Source organism: Oncorhynchus tshawytscha, linkage group LG09 (assembly GCF_018296145.1).
Source record: "Oncorhynchus tshawytscha isolate Ot180627B linkage group LG09, Otsh_v2.0, whole genome shotgun sequence".
Lineage (NCBI taxonomy): Eukaryota > Metazoa > Chordata > Actinopteri > Salmoniformes > Salmonidae > Oncorhynchus > Oncorhynchus tshawytscha.
This window is the reverse complement of record NC_056437.1, coordinates 75,404,202-75,430,623: the sequence shown is the minus strand read 5'-3', so window position 1 is coordinate 75,430,623 and position 26,422 is coordinate 75,404,202. Positions and strand designations below refer to the sequence as shown.

Sequence of the window (26,422 nt, the reverse complement as noted above, 5' to 3'; positions counted from 1 at the left end):
GTGTGTGTTATTATGCATTACAAAAATAGTATTATAGTTTTTTTGTAATAATGACAACAGCACATTAAGCACATCTAAGTGGGAAATGATTCAGCTGAACAGGAATGAAAGCTTGACCTCCCAAAGCAGCCTCTTAACCAGTTGAGAAGGATGCTTTAATGCTCTTGCTTACAAATACTGTGAATTATGCATATTTGATCATACCCTGTGCTCAAGCGTTGCTTTAAAGGTCCAATGCAGCCATTTACATTATATCTCAATATTAAATCATTTCTGGGTAACCATTAAGTACCTTACTGTGATTGTTTTCAATTAAAATTGTCAAAAAAAAACATACATAGTTTCATAGCAAAGATTAGCAAACAGCAATTTCTCAAACAATACTTTGATAGGGCAGTCTGGGAGTGGTCTGACTGGGGAGGGGAAAACTGAAAACTATCTGTTATTGGCAAAGAGATTTGGAACTCTCTTTCTTATTGGTCCTCATTTACTGCCAGGTGATTACACCAGGCACTCAAATTCCATCCCACCAAAACAGTCTTTAAAACAGCTCTTACAATAAAAGGCTATTATAATTTTCACAATTTCACAGTATTATTCCAACCTCATAGTGTGGAATTATATATACAGTGGGGCAAAAAGTATTTAGTCAGCCACCAATTGTGCAAGTTCTCCCACTTAAAAAGATGAGAGAGGCCTGTAATGTTCATCATAGGTACACTTCAACTATGACAGACAAAACGAGAAAAAAAAAAATCCATAAAATCACATTGTAGCATTTTTAATGAATTTATTTGCAAATTATGGTGGATAATGTATTTGGTCAATAACAAAGTTTATCTCAATACTTTGTTATCTACCCTTTGTTGGCAATGACAGAGGTCAAACGTTTTCTGTAAATCTTCACAAGGTTTTCACACACTGTTGCTGTATTTTGGCCCATTCCTCCATGCAGATCTCCTCTAGAGCAGTGATGTTTTGGGGCTGTTGCTGGGCAACACTGACTTCAACTCCCTCCAAAGATTTTCTATGGGGTTGAGATCTGGAGACTGGCTAGGCCACTCCAGGACATTGAAATTACTAAGCCACTCCTTCGTTGTCCAGGCGGTGTGTTTGGGATCATTGTCATGCTGAAAGACCCAGCCATGTTTCATCTTCAATGCCCTTTCTGATGGAAGGAGGTTTTCACTCAAAATCTCACGATACATGGCCCCATTCATTCTTTCCTTTACGGATCAGTCGTCCTGGTCCCTTTGCAGAAAAACAGCCCCAAAGCATGATGTTTACCCCCATGCTTCACAGTAGGTAAAATGCAACTCAGCATTCTTTGTCCTCCAAACATGACGAGTTGAGTTTTTACCAAAAAGTTATATTTTGGTTTCATCGGACCATATGACATTCTCCCAATCTTCTTCTGGATCATCCAAATGCTCTCTAGCAAACTTCAGACGGGCCTGGACATGTACTGGCTTAAGCAGGGGACACGTCTGGCACTGCAGGATTTGAGTCCTGCATTGTGTTACTGATGGTAGGCTTTGTTATTTTGGTCCCAGCTCTCTGCAGGTCATTCACTAGGTCCCCCGTTGGTTCTGGGATTTTTGCTCACCATTCTTGTGATCATTTTGACCCCACGGGGTGAGATCTTGCGTGGAGCCCCAGATCGAGGCAGATTATCAGTGGTCTTGTATGTCTTCCATTTCCTAATAATTGCTCCCACAGTTGATTTCTTCAAACCAAGCTGCTTACCTATTGCAGATTCAGTCTTCCCAGCCTGGTGCAGGTCTACAATTTTGTTTCTGGTGTCCTTTGACAGCTCTTTGGTCTTGGCCATAGTGGAGTTTGGAGTGTGACTGTTTGAGGTTTGGACAGGTGTCTTTTATACTGATAACAAGTTCAAACAGGTGCCATTAATACAGGTAACGAGTGGAGGACAGAGGAGCCTCTTAAAGAAGAAGTTACAGGTCTGTGAGAGCCAGAAATCTTGCTTGTTTGTAGGTGACCAAATACTTATTTTCCACCATAATTTGCAAATAAATTCATTAAAAACTACAATGTGATTTTCTGGATTTTTTTCTCTTTTTGTCTGTCATAGTTGAAGTGTACCTATGATGAAAATTACAGGCCTCATATTTTTAAGTGGGAGAACTGCACAATTGGTGGCTGACTAAATACTTTTTTTGCCCCACTGTATATCACAGGAAAATCAGGTTTTTGACTGCAATGGCCCTGAAGATGAAGATGTGTTGTTCCAGCTGGTATGTCCTTGGTATTTACTAGGGAATGGTGTGGTCAAAATGCATACTCCTTCTAGTAATTCAACACAATTGGTAATTAGCTGGGATTATAATTAATGATATAAAAAGAAACAAATGTATTGTAATTACTAAGCAATAACATGTTAGCAAATTATAATTTTTAAATAAAGTCTGCCATATGATTTTTGTGATACATTTTTGCACTTTATTCTGTACGGTTAGGAATACAATGCGTACGGAGGCAGTAACCAGACAATTTCAGGGAGATTACAGTGAGGAGATAGATGAGGAAAGCCAAACCTCAGAGGAAAACTCACATGAGACTCACAGTATTGACCTTTTATTACCTCAGCACCACTTTATGCCTGGTCTGAGCGCTCCAGAGCTTTCTGTCCTCAGTTACAATACACCATAATATATTACCAGAGCCTTTCACAGACCTTTCAGTGGGCAGGTGCTCAAAATGAGGAGAAAAAAGCCACCCAAGAGGCATGCCTCCCCTCTCCCCCTCCTCCCTTTGCTAGATATTTTGGTTGTTGATTTTCATAGTTCATATCTCGAAATTCATTTATTTCTACAACACACACTCACTCATCACAAATTGTTTTAAGAAGGTGACAGGTAGCCTCTAAGCGGTAGTTGGCAGGTATCCTACAAACAAATTGGTAGTTGGCAGGTAGCCTAGCGGTAGTTGGCAGGTAGCCTAGCGGTAGTTGGCAGGTGGCCTAGCGGTAGTTGGCAGGTAGCCTAGCGGTAGTTGGCAGGTAGCCTAGCGGTAGTTGGCAGGTAGCCTAGTGGTAGTTGGCAGGTGGCCTAGCTGTAGTTGGCAGGTAGCCTAGCAGTAGTTGACAGGTAGCCAGCAGTTAAGCGAGTTGGGCCAGTAATCGAAAGGTTGATGGTTTCCTGAGCAGATTAGGTGAAAATCTGTCAATGTGCTCTAGCTCTGGATAACAGTGTGTACGTAAATGCAAGATAGTTACAGTGCATCCTAAAGACATGATTGACATTGGGAAAAGAGGGTGGGCTATCAGCTGATTGTTGATGTTAATCTGCTAGTTAGCTAGCTCAACAATTTACTACTGAGCTGTATGGAATTGTTTTAAGGAGGTCATACCAAGGATAATTTTGCAATTTGATTTTGGATTTTAAGATCCTCCTTGAAGTATCCCCCAAAAAACAATTATTTGATTAAACATTTAATTTAGCCTTACAGTAAACTATATGGAATTGTTTTAAGAAGGTCATTATTAAGGATTATTTTTAAGATTTGAAGTATATAATTTTTTGAAGGGCTTTACTGCTATTAAATAAAACATTTTATTTGGCCAACTGCTATTAACCCATAAAACACAAAAGGAACAGATTCACTACATGGAACAAATGATAAACATTTAAAATATCAAAATTTTTGAAGTTTGGTTCCATATCAATACAGTGCATTCAGAAAGTATTCAGACAGCTTGACTTTTTCCACATTTTTTTACGTTACAGCCTTATTCTAAAATGTTTTATATTGTTTATTTTCCTCATCAACCTACACATAATACCCCATAATGACAAAGCAAAAACAGTTTTTAGACATTTTTAGAAATTTATTAAAAATCTAAAACTGAAATATCACATTTACAAAAGTATTCAGACCCTTTACTCAGTATTTTGTTGAAGCACCTTTGGCAGCGATTACAGCCTCAAGTCTTTGGGTTGGATGCTACAAGCTTGGCACACCTGTATTTAGAGAGTTTCTCCCTTCCTCTCTGCATATCCTTTCAAACTCTGTCAGGTTGGATGGGAGCGTCTCTGCACAGCTATTTTCAGGTCTCTCCAGAAATGTTTGATCGGGTTCAAGTCCGGCTCTGGCTGGGCCACTCAAGGACATTCAGAGACTTGTCCCGAAGCCACTCCTGCGTTGTCTTGGCTGTGTGCTTGGGTTGTTGTCCTGTTGGAAGGTGAACCTTCACCCCAGTCTGAGGTCCTGAGCGCTCTGGAGCAGTTTTCATCAAGGATCTCTCTGTACTTTGTTCCGTTCATCTATGCCTCAATCCTGACTAGTCTCCCAGTCCCTACCACTGAAAAACATCCCCAAAAGAATGACGCTGCCACCACCATTCTTCCCTGTAGGGATGCTGCCACGTTTCCTCCAGACGTGAGGCTTGGCATTCAGGCCAAAAAGCTCAATCTTGGTTTCATCAGACCAGATAATCTTGTTTCTCATGGTCTGAGAGCCTTTAGGTGCCTTTTGGCAAACTCCAAGTGGGCTGTCATGTGCCTTTTACTGAGGAATGGCTCTGTCTGGCTACTCTACTATAAAGGACTGATTGGTGGAGTGGTGCAGAGATGGTTGTCCTTCTGGAAGGTTCTCCCATCGCCACAGAGGAACTCTGGAGTTCTGTCAGAGTGACCATCAGGTTCTTGGTCACCTCCCTGACCAAGGCCTTTCTTTCTCCCCTGATTGCTCAGTTTGGCCGGGCAGCCAGCTCTTGGAAGATTCTTGGTGGTTCCAAACTTCTACCATTTTTGGTACCCTTCCCCAGACCTGTTCCTCTACACAATCCTGTCTCGGTGCTCTACGGACAATTCCTTTGACCTCATGGCTTGGTTTTTGCTCTGACATGCACTGTCAAATGTGGGACCTTATATAGACACACCATTCCAAATCATGTCCAATCAATTTCATTTACCACAGGTGGACTCCAATCAAGTTGTTGAAACATCTCAATGATGATCAATGGAAACAGGATGCACCTGAGCTCAATTTAGAGTCTCATAGCAAAAGGTCTGAATACTTACGTAAGTAAGGTATTTCTGTTTTTGTTTTAATAAATTTGCAAAAATGTCTAAAAAACAGTTTTCGCTTTCTCATTATGGGGTACTGTGTGTAGATTGCTGAGGAGCTTTTATTTATTTAATCCATTTAAGAATAAGGCTCCAACTTAACAAAATGTGGAAAAGTGATCTGAATACTCAAGGGGTCTGAATACTTTCCGAAGGCACTGCATGTACTTCCATTCATTTTTTCAAATGGTATTGGGGACCTTCAGAGGAGTCTTGTGAGGCCTTTGGGTGTCCTAGAGGAAAACAACCGATATGTACGTATTTGTGAGAGTTTCACCTTTCCAGAATAGTTTGTAGGCCAAACAGTTCTGACACTAGACGATTTTGTGAGAAGACAGATTTTCGGGATGTCTCGTGGTCTGACAAACACCGCTCTAGCTCTGTCACCTTTCACCACAGATGCAGATGCGACATCGTCAGATGTGGTGGATTGAGCGCATCCAATGCAACAAATCTGACATCTCTATCTTAAACTGACAGATGTTTATGCTAATTAGATTTCCACAGGGGGCCGCGGACATCGACTCTATGGGGTTCATACTGCATTTGAATAGCAATGGCATAAGTGGTACTTTGTCAATACACTTCTTGAGACTTCAGAGCGTATTGTTGTTAAGCATTGTTACAATATTCAGAAAGAAACGTCATAAGTACAATTCAACGTATGACTCAAGGTTGCCTAGGGAAGCTTTTGTTGGCTGCAAAGAGCTTTTCAATGATAAGTCAAAATGTTGTGGGCAGCTTTGCAGTACATTGCATCATGATGTATTCAGTGAATGGTAAGATGGGTGTCTGTGGGTGGGGAAAAAAACACTAAAGTATTATCAAAGTGCCCATGGCTTATGAAGTTGTGCGGCAAGGTACAGTAAATCAGCATTCTGAAATGCCTCTTAGGTTATTTTATGGGCAGGTTCCCATAGCAACCAAAGAAGGCTCATTTTCACAGGACACTGATCAGATCGTTAGCACTTTATGCTACTGGATTTATCTGACACTTCAGATTGATTTGGCATCAAGAGCACAGCAATCAGTGAGATGTTCTTCTGACATTCATGTGTTGTGTAATCGAATTAACATGAAGTACCCACTCGTTGTCAAAAGCACTGCGATACAGCATATATGGGATTTATTCCAACCTTCTATTTCTTCCCTAAACTTTCAACCTCCCATAGGTTCTCATCTCATATAATACTCACTCTAATGATGGGGTTAAGAGGAGCCAATCTTTCAGAGTAGTTAGAGGTACTGTATGTACTGTAAATCCTTAATCAGCTCATTTTATTCCAGTACTGTGTGGTTGAATCTGCAGATCTGTGCCTGCTTTATGCAGTAATATCAAACAGGAAAATAATCACAAAACATTTTTGATTTGTCCAGTGGTTGACATGATATGTCTCACTATTTTAGTTCCAGTCAACGTAAACACTAACACTAAAATGGATGAGAATAATTAGACAGGGACAAACATTCTCTGTCGATTAGCCAGTTGAGGTACATTACAACTAATGAGACTCAAGCTTTCATTTCCATAAAACCATTAAAGCAGACATGTCAGAGGATTCTGTTCACAGAGACATTTTTAAAAGCAGGCTGAAAAGGATCCTCATCACAGTCATTGTATAACACATAGAAAGGTATATTTTGGCTCATGATTGGGGCTATTTTCCAGAACACTGTGGTGATTAGAGGGAGATCCTCTCCCCCATCATGATGAAAGCCCAGGAAGTTGAAGTAGTAGCTGCTTTGATTAGGACAGGCCAGGCCAATACCTCCAATCTACAACAGAACATGTGACGAAAAACACACAGGCTGATTACCTCTTTCCACATCAGTGTATATTGTGCAGTACCTTGGCAAGCACCTCATAAACTTGCTGCATATGAGTTCTCAATTGACTGGGTAAAGAAAGGTTTTATAAAATAAACAAATGGTCAAAATCTCTGTCTTCAAATGTTGTACAGTAGAATTGAAACAGATAATTCTCATGAGAATTCTCTGATGTAGTTACATTGCTCTTTCTTCCCATTTGGAATGTAGCTGAACCTGTGTCCTCTGAGGTCAACAGCAGTGTCAGCTCAGATCATGTGATTTCATTTAGGAACTAACCTCACACTCTCACCAAGGAATTGTAAGTGTTAGAAGAAGATATGTGACCACTGAAGCATGGAAAGAGAAACACATTTGACACTATTTGGTTACATGGAAGATGTTAGATTGGTTACATGAACATTGAGTCACAGGAATCATCTGACACCACTGAACATATTATCCTAAATCATCTTGGTAGAGTTGTCCCAGAGTCCCTGTACGGGACTCTTGATTGGGAGTCCCAAAGGGCGGTGCACAATTGGCCCAGCTACATCCGGGTTTGGCCGGTGTAGGCTGTCATTGTAAATATGAATTTGTTCTTAACAGACTTGCTGATAGATACTGATACTGATAGAAACGAAAACAGGTTCAGTCTACCAAAGTTACATGTTTATTCACGGGAACGTTCTGAAGTCAAGAATACAAATCAATTCATTTTATACTGACTTCTAGGATCCACACATACACAAACATAGAACATCATAGACACAAACATGACACCCTACATCAAACTTAAACATGTCCTGTGGGAATAGGGTGCAGTTTCAGATTCCCAGCCCAGCTAGTGACTTTCAATATACTCTCCCAAATTACTATGTCCGCTCAGACAGTCTGTGTTTTATACCATAAAGGCATATTGTTTTCAATAATACTAAATAGTACATTGAAAATATTTAATCAATTCCATACAATATTGTTTCACATTTTGTTCAATTACAACAACAAAGTTAAGCAGTTCTCTCCAAACTGCAAAAAAACCACTCTGTTAAATGACCTATGCTGTAAATTGTAAGTGGCACTGGGATGAGCTAGCATAGGCCCCTGAAATGACACTATCTTTTAAATTGCTCATCATTGCAGTTCCAGAGATAGACTTTCAAAGCAATTACTGTATTTATTTAAAATGTATTTTTTGATTACCGAAATGATGCTGGATAGCTCAATATTCTCCAAACAAAAACAATAACAAATTCCCCTGGGGCAGCCAGTGGTGCTGTTTTTTTCCCTCAGACATCGTTGATGTCAGCCTTAAATCAGAGGAATAGTAAAATTGTGTTTGGATCATGCTGGATGCTCAATTCCCTAGATCGGGAATCCCTGGGGGAGTGGTGCTGTTTCATGATCTCCAGCTTTAAATCAGGAATAGTCACAAGGGATCAGTCATGTTTATTCCCTAGATTGGGAATATAGGGATCAGTCCCAGTTTCCAATAAATACACAAATCACATCCTGTCTTTCTCCTAGTTGTCATGGAAACACAAGTATCTGAATTCAGACAGCGTTGTCTGTTGGGTGTTAGATAGAGTTGTCTAATTGCTCTGACCTGATACAAAATGCTCTAATATGTCCTTGATGACTCTCCCAGAGTAAAGTAAATCGTGCTCTACAGTAAATCGTCAACCAGTTCTCCTACCCAGGTGCAGCAGTTTGCATAGCTTCAGAGACTGATTCGATTTTTAGTGTGAAAAATCATCAAAGATAAATAAATGCTGCTTAAATTGACTGACTTTGATGGGGATCTCTTTATTATGCTACTTAGATAATAAAGAGTCAATAGACTCTTAAGGATTAATCAAATTGATTGCGTCAGTGATTGCGTCAATGATTGCACGCTCTACCTAGTGCAGATGACTAAATGGAATATATATTATAATATATTTTGAATATGCTAGCCGATATTTCAAAGAAAATGGCAAAGCATACTTTGGTATTCTATGTGCTGTAAATTGCATATCACTGATTGAATGTTCTTCCTAAATTGCAGATGAATAGCCTATGCTAAGATCTCAATGGCAAAGGGGACAGTGATATTCTGTGAGCTGTAATGAAGGTGCACTTTTGTCTTATTTCTCTGACCTAGATCTCACATTTTTTGGCCAGGCTAATGAGAGTGGGCCTTGAGCCTGACAATATACAGTCAAAGCTCAATTTATTAATCATCTCCATTGTCACTTTGCAGTGGTGTGTCCATAGCCCCAGGAAGTATTTTGGGGTGTGGGTGCCATTTTTTTTTACCAATGTCTATATCGGTCCTGCTACTACAGGACTAGTAAAGGCCCAGTGCACTACTTTTGATGTGGATGTTTTGTGTCTTTGCCCATAACTCTGCACCTTTTGATGGAAACGTTTGAGGACAGGGTTTTGTTCTTTCTAGATTCCATTAGAATGACAATCGCAGAGAAAGGGACAGGGGCAACAACTCTTACAATTCCAACTATTGAGTCCTGCAAGATACTGTTCGTAATTATACAACTACCTTTTTGCCAAAGTGGAGATGCTGAAAGAAAGTGGAGATGCGCTACATACATCAATATCGGCCAGCTAATACAGGTAAAGGCTAGAGACATTGGCATATAGTATGTCATCTTGCAACCACTTTAGTGGATATCAACATTGTGTGCCTTTAGAGCCCTGGGAGTTATTGAGGAATCGCTTCATGCGAAAGGCAGTGGAGATAATTGGCTTTAAAATATTGATGTCACTGAGATGCCATCTGCTGCACTACCTGATGTTGGCCTTGATTAATAGCCAAGAAAGAGAGCTATTACCTTAAGAAAGCTGGAATCACAGGGTGTACTCTTACAGGGTGTACTCTGGAGGCTTGGTTGGTCTTTGACAGACGAGTTGCCACTCTCTTTATTTCAAGCTGTTGCTACTTCACTGCTTCTACTGGCTTCTGCAGCCAATAAGAACATCCAGGGCCTGCAGCACTACCAATGCTTTTTCTAACAGTCCCAAATGAAACCTGTTGCTCCGACACCCCTTGGCAGTCCGTCTTTAGACTAAGCGAAACAAATTGCAGGAAATAATATTGATTCACTTAATTATTCAGACTGTTTTTGTCCAGTATTAGAATGCTCCAGCACATACTGGGAATACGAGCTCAGTATGGGGTACTCCCTGTGTTTTGCTATGTGTGACTGTGACACATTATGATGAAACACCTGCCCGCCAGCCAGTTCAATCGTGATACAAGTCAGTATTCAACGTCCATCTATATCTGTGGACGTAGGGAGATGATGTAGAAACCAACCACCAGGTGCAGTGAGTGCTGTTACCTTCAAGAAAGTTTTGGTTTTGCTAGGGCGTTAACATCTGCCTCTTGTGAAAAATGTTTGAACCCAGTGATAGAAAGTTGTTTTTGAGTTCTTTTTTTAAGCCTATCCCAAACCTTGACCATTCAGAGTTCATTCCTAACCTTAAGAATTTGGAGTTAATGCCTGAACTTAATCCTAACCTTAAACATTTGGAGTTAATGCCTGAACTTAATCCTAACCTTAGACATTTGGAGTTAATGCCTGAACTTAATCCTAACCTTAAACATTTGGAGTTAACGCCTAAACCTAACCTGAAACACTTGGGAATTTGACATTTGGAACAACTTCGAAAGTTGACGTTTGATAAACATGGATGAACGTCTGATTCTGACGTGAGACTGTGAGAGCTGGTAGAGCATGCAGCATTGTCCCCCTGCAGTGAGGTTGATTAGGATAACAGTACATCTTGTAATTCCAAGATGTCTTTAGGTAATAGCTCTCCTTCTTGGCTATTAATCAGCTCCACATTACCTGATGACAGACAGGAGAACACAGTAACAAAGCAGAATGGGAAACTCCTGCAATCATTTGACGATAAAGAGCTGTCACAGGTATTAATACTGTATGATATCTACTTTCATAAAGATTGATGGACACTAATGAATTACATAAGAGAATACAAGCTTCAAAGGTGTCATGGTGAATTTTTAAATGAATGCAGCCCTTTGTTATGATGTTTCATTGTTTATGAGACATATTTCCCAAAGGCAGTATTTCTAGTAGAAGGAACCATTTAGAACAGGAAAGACTGTTTAAAACCCAGAAAGACACAATATGACTTCCATCTTTAAAATGGAGCTGTAAGAGAAATTTTTACGGTTTCATTTTGAATTATATTTCCATGTAGAAACTGCAGTTTTTCAATCCAAACTTCCTTTGTACAAATTTTTTGTTAACAAACTATAGTCATTTTCACAACAGTGTCAAGTCTGTATTCCAAATGTTAGTGACATCTGCATCTGGTTGTAGTGCAAGTGGTGACACAAGTAAAAATTTTACTACAACAGTTTTGTTTATCTGACAGATTATTTCATTTATAATGCCAACTGTATCACAATTCCAGTGATCTGGCGGTTTTAACACAAATGCTGTGCCTTTAAACAGTAAAAATGGTATGTTATGGCTTCTGCCAATAAAAACATTATTTTATTAATGCCATCATTTGGTGAATATAAAGAATTTGAAATGGTTTGTACTTTTACTTTGGTAATTATGTACATTTTAGCAATTCCATTTACATTTGATACTTAAGTATATTTAAAACCTCTTTTAGACTTATGACAGTCAGGGTGAAAATCAAAATGAAATCAGTACTTTTCCACCACCTGCATGTTTGAAACAACAATTTACAATACCTCCATCATGTCTGGAAATACATCCTTGTCACTGTACACATTTCCAAATGCCTGAAGGTACAGTCCACATGTTCATCTGTACAAACAATAGTGTCTGAAATATTTGACAGCTATTAAACACCATGGTTTTGCCCAGGTTGGTTCTGTTTGGGTGTGGTTTGCCCGATTGGGATCATCCTTGTTAGTCAGGATGTGTTGCATTCTCGTCTCCTAGTTAGTTAACTTTGTGATATTTTAGTGCGACCCAGAGGATTAATTGCAAATGAATAGCTCAAAGTCATCATCAGCAAAGGACCATGGATGAAGATGCTGGAGGAAACAGGTACAAATTTTATTTATATCCACAGTAAAAAGATTGGTCCTGAAAATATCTGTTTTTTGATTGGTCAATAACCTGTGAGAAAGGGCGCTAAACGCAGCCAGCAATCTGGTTAAAGCTAGTGCATGTTTGAACCCTGCTCCATTTCAGATAACCAATTAGATTGAAAAATTGAATACATAACAGTTATGTGACTATGCGTGTTTGCGATGAATACTGCACAGTGTGTCTGAAATAGGACAAATATTTGACAGCACATAGGCTTTGAATGCCACTTCCACCCACTTAAAAAAATATCATAGTATACTATGGTATAAATACTATTATTTAACCCTTACTTTACCAGTTAAGTTGACTGAGAACACATTCTCATTTACAGCAACGACCTAGAGAATAGTACAGGGGAGAGGAAGGGGATGAATGAGCCAATTGTAAACTGGGGATAATTAGGTGACCGTGATGTTATGAGGGTTAGATTGGGAATTTAGCCAGGACACCGGGGTTAACACCCCTACTCTTATGATAAGTGCCATGGGATCTTTAGTGACCAGAGTCAGGACACCCTTTTAATGTCCCATCTGAAAGACGACACCCTACACAGGGCAATGTCCCTGATCACTGCCCTGGGGCATTTGGATTTTTTTTTTTTAGATCAGAGGAAAGGGTGCCTCCTACTGGCCCTCCCACACTGTAGTGTAGTGTTTTTGCAGACTTTACTGTAATATTCACTGTAGTGTTTTTGCAGACTAAAGACTGTAGTATGCTATAGTATTATAGTTAACTATAGTATAAATACTGTAGGAAAATAACTGTTGTATAATGTAATGTTTATTGCAAATTGTAGTAGTATTTGTAGTAGTAGTAGTACTGTAGTAGTATCTACTGTAGCATTTTTGGGGACTGTACTATACTGTAGTGTTTTTGCAGACTGTAGTATATTGTAGTATTTACTGTAGTGTTATTGCAGACATATCAGGAAACCTACCAGAGAAATACTAAAAGAGCACATTTTCTGGAATGAGCAGGGCATGTGCAAATTAAATAGACACTGTGGTTTTTACTATAGCAGTGTCTTTGTGAACACTACAATCTTTTTTTGGCAGATATCTACTGTAGTATTTAGCATAGTATTTTTCCTTATACTTCAACATTCTATAGTAAGTACTACCTACACATGAGCGAGGGATTCTACATTCTGTAGTATAGTATTCTACAGTATACTAGAGTTTACTATACAATTATATAGTAAGTAATGTAGTATTCTATAGTAAACTGAAGTATTTTTTTCATGTGGGCATGATAATATCATTTTTTTTTAAATGGTTCCATGTGAGTTTCCATGAACAAAAAAAAGACATACAGGGTAATGAAAGCAAATGTTTTTCAGAATAATATGAGTTTAATTTGTTTTATTTTTGAGACGGGTTAACATGATTGTCAAAGACAGGTAATACAACAGGAAATAGAACAGACAGGGAGCCTGGTGTTACCTACTTATGTCAATAGATGCATTGGACGGAGCACAAGAAGGTACAACCCAATAAATACAGATCATTACATTATTTTTTATGGCTTGCAATAAATCTTCTGCTGATCTCGTGTTCTAGAAAACACAAAGGACACTGCAAGTCAGATCTCTTTACAAAACCATATCCTTGAGGATTAAGGACACATCCTACTGAGATTGATAATATTCACAAAGCCCTGTTTGCTGTAAGAAGCTAAAGAAGCCCACGAATTCATCACCAACCCCCTGAAGCTACACTGAACCACAATCGCCCACCCGTCTGAGAGGCTGCCTGCCTGCACTCGAGAGGAAAACAATTTTCCAAGGAGCAGCGCTAACCCAGATGCACCTGCAATAAAATATAGCACTACTTTGGGAACGGTTGTCTCATTGGAGCTTGAGCATGAAAGTAAGTGTGCAAATCCTTAAAAAGGAAAGTAGGTGGATAGGATACATTGAATTTGCGGCTTTGTAGTTGATGTGAGATTAGGCCTACATGTTTTCTACTTGCTGTTTTCTATGTTATATTATTTCAGTCACTGAGGGCTTTATGTGAAAGAAAAACAAAACACCCTGCCCACACTGTTTATTTTTTTGATGACTGAGCTCTTATCTCAGTTTGAATACTACTGGATTCAAGGTAAATATCCTTTCACTGAATCTTACCATCCACACAGTTAACTAAAGGATCCATTCTGTTACCAGCACTACAGACAATGCAGAGAGAAACTTGTTTCAAGGTCAGCCAAGAGGTGCTGCTGAATAATGTAGAGAAGGAGTTTTCTAACTTTTCTTGCCCAATGACCCCCACTCAGGTAAATCGGCTACCCAGGGACCCCCATTATATGTTAGCAAAAAATCATGTCTTGGGTAGAAGTAATCAACATTTTAAAATAAATAGATTTGGTAGACAGTTTCATTATTTGACCTCCCCACAGTTCATTGGAAGAGGAAATGTAAACTCTAACATGGTCTATTAGGTAAAACGGTAAAGGTATCTTGCGACATAGAGAAAATTTTCAAAGTTGTAAAGCACATTTTTCAAAAATGTTCCATTGAGCTGAGAGGAAATGTTATAGTTTTAAAGCTAATTTCCAGGAATTCCATACAGTTTGTCATGGAGCTGAGAGATAATGTTGCAGTTTTAAAGCTAATTTCTTGCAATTTTATACATTTTGCCATGGCTAATGCTATGTACCTCTGCTCAAACGTTAGAACAAAATCAAAGATGGTATTATAAAACAAGATATATAGTTCAATTTTCTGCATGCTCTATCTGGTTTTGGTCTTTTAAATTGACACTGAAAGAGTTTTTCATCCCAAAAATGACCACTTAGTCTGCCCACATAAGAATTCTCTATAAAATAAAAAAGGTGAAATTAGCTCCAATGACTGTAATTTCCTCTGTATTCAAGGGATAGTTTGAGATTTTGCATGAAGCCCTTTATCTACTTTCCCAGAGTAGGATGATCAGGAACAGCTAGCATGATAACTGTTCCTGTAGACTCCCCAATGTAATTTTATTTTTATTTGCAGAACCCCTGCAATACCGCCGCAGGCCCCAGTTTGAAAACCCTTGATGTAGAGCACTGCAAAGCACAAACAAGACAGATTGGAGGATCTTCCAGCTTTCCTGAACGTGAAAGGTAGACTAGTAATCAAATGGGATGTTCTTGATTAATGTGCAACAACAGGATATATTTTTGTTTGATACCCACTCGCATATTGACTCCTAATAACTGATATGTTCATGACGCTCAGATATATTTTCAATCACATGCTTCTGGTGTAACAGGTGCAGCTGTCATTCCCCTGAATATGCTTCACATCCCAACTGATAAGGATTTGTGTAGACAGGGTGCATTGGAGGGATGGTTCTTCTGTCACTCTGAAGAATGATACATGTGAGAGGACCTGCATTCTGGTTATTTCCCAGAATACATTACTTAACAGATGGGTTCACTAGTTCCTCTTATACCTTAGACATCACCATACCATAGTTACCCCAATCTACAGTCTACCATTTATTTACACCAATCAGGGCCACCCTGCTGACAGGAAACATAACCCACTGAGCACACAACATTGTTTCAATGGAATTTCTCAATGTATTGTGATGTGGAATCTACAGGGAAAATACATTGGATTTGCAAAAAGTCAAGGGTACATTTTCTACCACAGGATTGTCATCATGGTTACCAATTTTCAACAGCAGACAAACCTTGTATAAAATATGTTGAATTAGTACCTTTGAAACAATGTCAGATCAAGATCAACGTTCAACGTTATATATCCACTATCAGAAAAAAAACTAAGTTCAGCAGCACCTCCTCCTGGAAGGTTGACCTATCTACAGCTATCCATTGGTCTCGCATTCAGGGTTTTAACTATGGCCAGCCTTGCATAGCTTTGATATTTGTGATTGACTACAACCAACGTGCTATTGTGAGAATGATTATTGATAGATCTCTTAATAACTATTCCAATGGTAGGTTTAACAGAGCAAATGAAATGTAACTATACTTTAGTCATACATCATCAACAATCATCAATTGGCTTAAACAGCATTTGCAAAATCATCAACAGCTAGTTTCAATTCAACCCAGGGTTCAACTAAAAACAGACAATAAATATAGTTTCAAGCTGTGGTTGATTTCAAATGTAATCTTCAAGTTCATCATTTATAATTGATATGTTGGATTCACATCTCCATCTGAATCAAAATTCAAAGTTGAAGAACAGGACTAAATCAAATCAAACTTTAAAATCACTTTAAATAAATGTTCATTTGATTTAGTCATATTCTTTAAATGTTGATATTTACAGTGATGTGAAAAAGTAATTGGCCCCTTTCTAATTTGCTCTACTTTTACATATTTCTGATACTGATACTGATACTGATATGTTATCTGATCTTCAAACAAAACATTGTTAGATAAAGGGAACCTGGGTGAACAAATAACACAACAATTATATACTTATTCCATTTATTTAATTTTTAAAAATTATGCAACACCCAATGCATCTGCGTTAAAAGGTAATTGGCCCCTTACACTCAATAGCTGGTTGTGCCACCTTAAGCTGCAATGGCTCCAACCAAACACTTCTTGTAGTTGTTGATTAGTCGCTGTGGAGGAATTTTGGACCACTTTTCCATGCAGAACTGCTTTAACTCAGCGACATTTGTGGGTTTCAAGCATGAACTGCTCATTTCAATTCCTGCCACAACATCTCAATAGGGATTAGGTCTGGACTGACTAGGTCATTCCAAAACTTCCAATTTGTTGCATTTCAGACATTTTCATGTAGACTTGATTGTGTGTTGTGGATCATTGTCTTGCTGCATGACCTAGCTGCTCTTCTGCTTCAGCACACAGACGGATTACCTGACAGTCTCCTGTAGAATTCTCTGATACAGAGCAGAATTCGTAGCTCCTTCAATTATGCAAGTCGTCCAGGTCCTGAGGCAGCAAAGCATCCCACTACCACCACCATGCTTGACAGTTGGTTTAAGGTTCTTACTGTGAAATGCATTGTTTGATTTTGACCAGCCAAAATGTTGACTCAAGTTTGTCAAAAAGCATCTGGAAGCACCTGGATGATGATCAAGACTCATGGAAGAATTTTCTATGGACAGACGATTCAAACATATACCTTTTCGGATGAAATGGGTCCTATTATGCCTGGTCACTTACACTGTACTTTTAATGTTATCTCAACTGCAATCCTGGTCATTTGGTTGTGCTATTAGAAGAAGCACAGTGATAACACATTACATTTTTGTATAAATACAAAATATCTGACATTGTATTTACATTTGAACTTTGTTGTGCTTTTAAATGGTTGAAAGCGCAGTGATAGTACATTTACATAATGACAACTAATTTTAAAAATCTTATAGTTTTTCCATTGGAATTTGGTTGTGCTTTTAGATGGTTGGAAGTGATAACACATTGGGAATTCAACACACTTCTGGCTGTCATTTTGAGAGGGTGAATAAAGGTTGAAATCTCATTGATCAACGTCAATCAAACATTACCCACATTCCCATGTTGAAATTATTTGGTGTGCCCAGGGGGAAGCTACAGAGTGTGCCTTTATTCTGTTTGCTCAGATGAAACTAGATCCAAATGAGTAATCCTATAACTAATGTCACTATGTGACAATTGACAACTATGTGCTGTTTTCCAAATGTTTGAGGGTGAGGAGGTCGTAACAGCTAAGGGAGCTAAATGAAGGTGACCAAGCACACCATTATGCAAATGAACTTAGTTTGCCAATGAACATGGTTTCTTTCTGTCAATCCTTTGCGTAATGCTTAGCTTCCTTGGTCAAATTTTCCTTGGTTATATTTTATCAGTGAAAAATATTACTCAGAATGTATTTAATAATCTTTCATTTATGGCATCCGATGTATTTCAAGGAATTTAATTGTGAGTGCTACAATCATGCTAGTGACACACTAGCCTGACTAATTCATAACCATGACAACATGAGCAGCACTTCCCCAAACTGTCATGAAATGGTCAACAAATGAGCCTTCTTTATGGAAAGAATCCATCCCTTTGTTTTTACACTGCTGCTACTCGCTGTTCATTATCTATGCATAGTGACTTTACCCCTATTTTAAAAAGTAACACAATAAAACAACAATAATGAGGCTATATACATGGGGTTCCGGTACCGAGTCAATGTGCACAAATAACCTGTACCCACGCACATTGACTCGGTACCGGAACCCCATGTATATAGCCTCATTATTGTTGTTTTATTGTGTTACTTTTTAAAATATGTTTTACTTTATTTAGTAAATATTTGATTAACTCGGCATTGTTGGTTAAGGGCTTGTAATTATGCATTTCACGGTGAGGTCTACAGCGGTTGTATTCGGCGCATGTGACAAATGCAATTTTATTTTATTTTATCCTCTTTGGCCTCCCTCAAAGATTTCACATTCAACGTTATGCTGCCCTCTGTTGGACAAAGTATGAATGCGTAGTGGTAAAGACAGGTCTCACGACTATTCATTCCTTGAATAACAGGAACGATTTACCAGAGGTGTATGTATTCATTACGGAAACCGTTTACCGTTTAAGAACCAACAGAAGCTAAACAAGAGTTTCTGTTGGACAAATTCAGGTAGGTCCCTCCACATTTTGTCCCGTTTAAGAAACGTTTTGCAACAGAATCGGCGTAATGAATATGCACTGAAGTTAGTTTGCTCTACTCCGGCTATATTGCTCATGTTGGTTTTGTCTCAGCTGTTTTTGCTGTTAGGAATTATTTCTAGGGGTGGTGCTTAATAACTGCTAAGGTCTTCTTGAAAACAGACATTACTGATGAAATGTTGACAATAAAAAGACACTTTCTATCCACTTACCTTTAAATTCAACAGCCAAGGTCGATAAGGCCTACCCTGAGAGAATTCAAAGCTGGAACTGCGTCGCAAAGGCCCTGATGGATGTGTTGGGAAACAACATAATACACATCAACATCATGGAAATCAACAAGTGTATTTGTGTTCATTCCATTTACCAAGCACTGCCAATTGAATAGACTAGACAATAGCACAATACAACCAACTGTATTGTGTACCTGCTGTTTTTCAGTTGTCATGATGATGCAGACAAGAGTCTACTTGTTTTGACTAGCTAGTAACATTAGCATTTCATTACACCCGTTATAACATCTGCTAAACTGTGTACTAGACCAATAAACTTCGATTTAAATATGTTGGATTATATAATGGCCTTCCTTTTTTATTCTTAATTGGCAAAGTTTGGGCTGAGATTGTTCTCTCTAACCCATAGAAATTGAATCGCATTCCAGTTCTGTTCTCCAAACTTCATTCCTCTCCAGTTATATCATCCTCCTGTATATATGCCTTGGACATAGAACGTGCATCAGAAACAAATACATCTTTAAAATAATTTATTCAAGAAACATTGATGCTGAGGTTAAATGTCCATGATCAACATAGAAAATATGTACATAGAGAGCCATTGGTTAAAAGGACAAAGTCTGTCTAGAATGGTGTGCTGAGTAGAGAGAAAGCAGTGATACTATTCAATATATCTCGATGAAAGTTCCAGACTGTTCATTAGTTGGGATCAGTGATACTGGACGTTAGAGTTCTGCTGGAGGGTTCCATCGATGTAGCACAGTTGCTAGTTGATTACTGGTGGTAGCAGTTTGGGCTCAGACACTGGTCTGGGTTTATGATAGGCTGCAGGAAGACTGCTTGGAGGACTCTCTCTCCTATGATAGAAAGTAAGATATTAGTACAGGCAAAAGTCAATTTAATTCAAGACAAAGAATCATTAGTGAGAGGCTTGTCTCACCATTTACGGTAAATATTCAACACGGGGAGAGAAAAAAAAGAAGTATAATTTAATAGGTCCATCAGATAAAATACACATTAAGTAGTACTTCAAAGTGTCATTCATTTTCTCCGTAGCTGATCTTTAAATGCACCCAGTGACGATGATGAAGGAATATAGGGGACGCCATGGAGACAATGTACCTAGGTGAGGTCCTGTCCTGTTAACTTAGGCATCAGTAGCATGCTTTCTGGATACCTGTTGTCTCCGCTGCTGGCGTCTGTACTCTTCTTCACTAGCAGCAAGGGCCTGAGCCAGAGCCAGATCCTCCTGCTCCTGAGGGCTGAGACAGACACTTCTATGTCACACAGAGGAATGCATCATCATCACACTGCAGAGAACATGCAAGAGGCACAACGACACACTCACCAGAAAGGCACAACAACACACACAGGTCTGAGGAGCAGCAACACACATCATGAGATGAAGAAACACTGAATTGTGGGCACCACTGTCCTTAATTTATGAAGTCATGGGCAAGAAAGATGGGCTAAACAGTGGAATGTCAAACCTATTAATATTGTGTTTTCCTAGAGTAACCAAATAGCCTGCATTTCAGCTAGAACAAACACATAGCAATAAGAGCTAGTGAAGAAAACAATAGGTAACTGGGTTGTGTTGATGGCATCTGGACATGATTACAGCCTATATTATGTGTGGGTGATGCTGGATTATGGGATTTAATGGGGATTGTTTATTACCTGAGCGTTGGCTGTTGGACTGTGCTGCGAGCCGACTCAGCCAAGGACATCTCCAGCGCTCTTTTGCCTGCTCCTCAGTCTACAATCACACCATGCAGATAAACACTACAGTCTGTTTATTATCACAACATGCAGATAAACAATGAATAAAACAGGATGTTCTATATAGAATTCAATTCTATGGAATCTCAATGAATAAAACAGGAACAGACTTTAGAATCTCAATGAATAAACAGGAGCAGACTATCATGAATAAAACAGGAGCAATAAAACAGGAGCAGACTATAGAATCTCAATGAATGAATGGACTGGAATTATTCAGAGAAGAGAGTTTACAGTAGTTTCAATCAAGTGGTGTAAGAGTGTTAGGCATACCAGGCCAGCCTGAAAGGATGCCGAAACAGGTACTACATTCTGTGCTGGAGGGGGCTGCATGGCCGGAGCTGGACTATAAATGGCCTGAGCACTGCTGTGATAGAATCAAAAACAATAATGCTCAGTGGGGTTATAGAGTCAACAACTCAACACTTTCAAAAGCACAGCGGTAACAGGTAAGAGCAGTTCTGTGAAGGAAAAAAAATGTCACATCCTTTCCATGTGTTAGTATATTTCACTGACAATAAAAAATCAACCTGTCAATTCATCCATCCCATGTGTTTTAGTGAGAATATGCCCTCATGAATTTAGAGAACAAACTGTGCTTGCCAATATCACTTGTTTATTTATTTAAGCTTCATGTGGTTCTTCAGCGTGGCGTTTCGAAAATCAATATGAGGATCCTCACCGACTACTTTGGGTCCTAGCATTCCCATTAGAAACAGGCCTAGAACTTCCTCTACTGCCTGAAGTGGAGGCACTGCTAGAGGATGCTCCTTGGGACCGCATGAAAGCAGCAAATCTGAAAGAAATCCAATGTAATCATCATTATACCGCAAAAGCTCACAATGTGCACCACAATCAATAAATGGCATCAGGTGGAGGGAAATATTTACCCAGATTTGGAGACTGGTTTGTCTTCAGGCTTACAGTCATGGTCTAGTGGATGTCGGTGTTTAAGACAATAATTAATGTGGCACTGGTCACATGTCACTCGGATCATTTCTTTCTGCTTGCAGCCTCCTTTCGAGCATTTGTTTGTAAATATCTACAATAAAAAACGTTTGGTTAGCTTAGATTAGGCATAGCTACTTCACTTTAACCATGGGCAGTTTGTGTAAATGGTCCTGTAGAGAAGCCTATCAACCATACCTTTCTCTTGTTCTGAGCAGGGTCCGACTGGCAATCACGATCAATATGCTCCCCAACCTTGATGTCTGGCATTTCCCCTCTCTTGATGGGGATCGGGGTGTTGCACAGAGGACACACGGGGACCTGGATATCCTGGGGACAGAATCAAGCAGAGAGCCGTATTAAAGCTCTGTTTGGATCAATAGATAAATACAGACAACTAATAAGGTTGAACAGCATACATTCATTTCTACATACTAACTGCACATTACAGGAACTTTGCTTTAATTATAACATACAATGCTGCTAATTTATTTAAAATGTACCTTCTTGTAGGATGACATGCATTTGTGATTTGCATAGGTTATGTGGTCTTTACAAAAATCTCTTCACAGGCATCACATCTCAATGGTAGGAAATCTGTCAGATATAAGAAATATGTCAAGGTGTTTATTCCATGGCAAAGGATCATCCATATGAATTTAGATAAATGAAATTCTCACTATCACTCTTCAATCATGATAATGGGTAGTGCAGCCCATGACAATTGGTTATGGAGGACTGGACTTAAACAACAACTATTGACAGATACCAAAGCCATTCTAGAAAGGACAGGAAGAGAACACACAACAGGCTCTGTATTGGAAGGGTCCCAGAGGCACTGAGGTAGTAAATGGAGATAGCATTTTATAACAAACCACTCACCCAGATGCTTGCAGGAGTTTTCAGAGCAATGCTCTCCTAGATCTGGAAACTCCATGGCACTATGGTGATACACCCTTCAATTGAAAGATACATAGATAAGCTAAGATCATCCATAAACAATGTTTGTTTACCTGTGACAGGTTATCTAAATAAACTAACTTAGTCTGCGTCACTTCGTTTTTTAAGAACAGTAGATTCAGCATATCAATTTTAGGCTATTTAAAAAGTCCCTTTGTTTACGTGCTTCCCTTTCAACTAACGTTAATAACGCTTATGTAACAGGCTTATTATGGACGTGTACAGTCATTGGAAGAATGTCCACTGACAGGTAGTTAGCTAACGTTAGCTACCCATCTAGATGTAGGTAGCTAGGACTTCCTATGATAACGAATGCTGAATCATGCCATCGCTTCTTGCTACCTACAATTTGCCATTTTGACTAATGTTAGCTAACTAGCTAAGTTATTATGGGGTATCTAGCAGCAGTCTCCCTCTCTACTAGCCGCCAGCTAGCTTATCAGCTAATTAGCTAACTAGTAACTAGGCCAGCTCCTCCCTGTACAATCGCTCGAGGACATAAATGCAATTACCTAGCAGACCATTGTTAGTATTATCTGTGTTTAAGCTACCTAACGTTAACTAGTGAGTTATTTATGGAATACCATTGATGAGCTTGTTCCTGGTTTACAGGCCAACAACAACTAAATTAAGATAGCTTGCTTATTTGATGATAAGCTAACGTTGTTAGCTAACATCCTAGACAACTACTGTAACGTTAACATTACGTCGTTACTGGTAGTTAACTAACGTTTAAGTTACTAATTTAACTTTAGCATTAATTCGAAACGGATAATATTTAGCAAAAATATATTTGGGACAATTGTTTACCATCACGAAACTAGATAGCTAGTTAGCTAACATTTAAATGAATATGGATTGGAGACACCCTTCCTTGGTTTGGTTGGCTGACTAGCTAGCTAGATACGATAACTAACGGCAAACCATAGTACATTGAAAAATACATGCAACAATAGGCGACTCCTCTCACTTACCCAGAGACTTGGTTCAACCAGACAGCTCTATTTGATTATTCTTCCCACTCTTGCTTTGAAATTAACGTTAAACTTTGAGGAAGCGAGTGGCTAGCAAGCTATCTTGACAGCCAGCTACATCGAAGCGTCACTGACGCTGTTGTTTACGCCCCTCCTCACGGTTGTGCTAGGGAGTTCCAGAATGTACCACACGAGGCAGGGGTGGAGCGTTGTTTTGATCAATCACAGTGACACAGCGTTGTTGAGAACTGTCCATGATGCTGGATTTTACAAAACGTCTATTGAGAAGTTTTGGGTTGTCTCAAACCAGCACCACGGACAGCTCAAAATAATGCCGTGTCACTGTGACTAAATATGAAGGTGACTAGCTAGTCTGTCGCCAGACTAGTTCAGAAAGGCCATGTCAGAATGAATCACATTTCTGTAATCATGGTAGGTCTATAACTAGGGTATAATAAAGCACACAAAATAAGCAGAATGATGCTAGTTGTGATTTTGGATAGTTATCACCTTCCAACTTTGTTTTCTGTTTGATATTGTATTTGTTTACTTGCTGAATAACAGATGTGTTATTCACAGAGCACATATCTTTGTTTCACAAGTAAATGTGCCCTTTATTAATCAGCACAATATAGGTGGCTATAGGTGATTCATTCATGCTGATGAAATGGCCCATATGGGCCATTTTATACAACTTTGTGTACACTGGAAGCAATTGTGAGTCTAAAGAGAACATGTGCAATACTGCAGTCAATGTAATGGCATATCATTACCAGATGGTGGCAGCAGAGCTCTTTCAGACGTCTATACAGTCTTCAACATCTGGTTGTTTATTACTGGCCACATTGTGTTTTTGTATTGTGGCAGTCCCATTAATAGACTCTCTAATCTCATGTTTCATGCATACATTAACAGAAGGGTAACTGCAGAGGAAAGTTGTCATTGCAAAGATAAAGTTACAATATATATGTACAGAAGTGTCACTGGGGGAGTTAGTGAGGGTGGGCCTACCTAGTCAGTTTCAGATTTTGAAAGTATGAAGTTGTAGACACTTTCGACATGAGTATGAAAAACACATAGATAGCGATTGTTAATGATTATGTTACTAGAAACAAAGCCTAACTTAAAGCAGCAACTCCCTGTTGAAGAGGCACTGGAATCCACATGAACACACACCATAGCAGGACCAACCCCATCACAAAGAGGTCAAATAGCTGGAAATAGTAGTTCTATAGTAGAATCAACCCACAAAATGGACTATTCTCATTATGCAACAGTACAGTGTTATGATCAAAGGCTGGGAGAAGTGATCACAGAGGCACTCCTCTAGATTATTCCCCTGTAGTGTAGCACCTGGCTCATAAACGGCTAATTCTGCTGCCAGATGGCATCGCTTGCTGAACACCTGGTTCATCATAGGGATTCCTCTCCCTTTGCTCACACTATATCTGCTCGAATTATATGTGCCCCCCCTCCAGTTTGTCCTCATGGTGAGGACACCTCTCAATCTCCTTGGTTATACTTTGTTCTGGACAATCTCAGGATGCCACTGTTTCTTAGGTGAGAGCTATAGCACAACTAGACCTGCTACAGTATCCTAAAGCCTATTCAATGTAAAAAATGTAAATAAACTCTGTAGTTTCTCTCAAATGTCGTTTTTTTCTAGAATGAGTGACCACAATAAAACATGTTCTAAACCAGTTACGTAAACCAGTTATTTAAACCAGTTACTAAAACCATTATTATTAAACCATCACAGTTAAGTAACTTTCTTCTCATTTGAGTTTCTCTTTCAAAAAAGTTTCATAATTGCATTGGTGAAATATGATCTTAATCAGATGGATGATCCAAACTTCAAATGCATATAATCCGTTGATTCTAAATCCAATCCTTGCAAAGTCTCCTCCATTTGATATCTAATCCAGTTTTTAAAAGTTTCAATGAGGCAAGATACAAGTCATTTGAATATCATTAACCTTCATAACGACTCAACTAGCTTCTTGTGCTTTTCAGGGACAGAATGCCTTTTTTATTCGATAGGTGTGCGTTTAGAAGAATTGAATAACGATTTGGTTGATTTATTTATCCTGCTATAAAAACGCCTGAGCATCCAGACAAATACAAGATTGGTGGTGTTGCTAAATTGGATGGTAATTGCCATCATGACAAATTAGGAGGCAGAAACCCGCCTTATTGTTTTCTATTATAAAATAGTATTATTCTTGGTTAATAATCCTTTTATGCGAGATTCAATTCCGATAGGCTGCCTACATGGTGATTGTCCCTAATAATCCATGCATCTGAGAGGCCTATTGGCTGGCCATATCTGTATTGTTTTCGATCAAAAACACAATTAAGCATGAACACGGTCTTTAATGTCAAATATTGATCACAATTCGGTTTCATTATTACAACTATATAGAACTCTCCAAGCATGTAGAACATTCTTTGACTTTTTCTCCAACCAATGATAGCAATTCAAATCGATATTTTAAATGCGTAAATACTTTGGGTCCATTATCATGTCAATTTATTATCAAGTTCTGTGAGCCTGATTTAGTATAGACATGGCCTGTTTAACATTGTGAGATTATTCACAGATTTCATGGTGTATTAACAGATATATTATAGAATGGATCCCATGCCCACGAGGCTGACTGGGAAGCAGGCGTGAGGGGATGAACGGTTTATGAATACAAGACATTTCTGTCTTTTGTTTAACCAGACTTCATCTCAATGAGTTAATGGGCCAGATGAGAAGGCTGCTCGCGACCTGCAAAGGCGAGCAGAGTGCACGTGGAAAAGAGGTGTCAATAAACGTGTGAACGACAATGTGCTAAAACACACACCAACTGAAAAGGAGAAGAAGATGAACAGATGGAGAAGAGTGGGGAGTTAACGCA

At 38.9% G+C, this 26,422-nt stretch overlaps 2 long non-coding RNA genes and 1 pseudogene across 2 annotated transcripts; 1 reads left to right on the top strand and 2 right to left on the bottom strand.

The window, feature by feature from the left end:
* Positions 1-18,305: 18,305 nt before the first annotated feature.
* LOC121847219 lies at positions 18,306-19,187 on the top strand. Its single transcript, XR_006084160.1, has 2 exons — positions 18,306-18,593; positions 18,850-19,187. It is a non-coding gene; the product is annotated as an uncharacterized LOC121847219 (long non-coding RNA).
* Positions 19,188-19,370: 183 nt separating this feature from the next.
* On the bottom strand, positions 19,371-20,600 carry LOC121847218. The gene is made up of 3 exons (XR_006084159.1): positions 20,536-20,600; positions 20,033-20,117; positions 19,371-19,712 (listed from the first exon to the last, which is right to left on the bottom strand). It is a non-coding gene; the product is annotated as an uncharacterized LOC121847218 (long non-coding RNA).
* Positions 20,601-21,523: 923 nt separating this feature from the next.
* Positions 21,524-23,689, bottom strand: LOC121838603 (annotated as a pseudogene).
* Between the last annotated feature and the right edge of the window lie 2,733 nt (positions 23,690-26,422).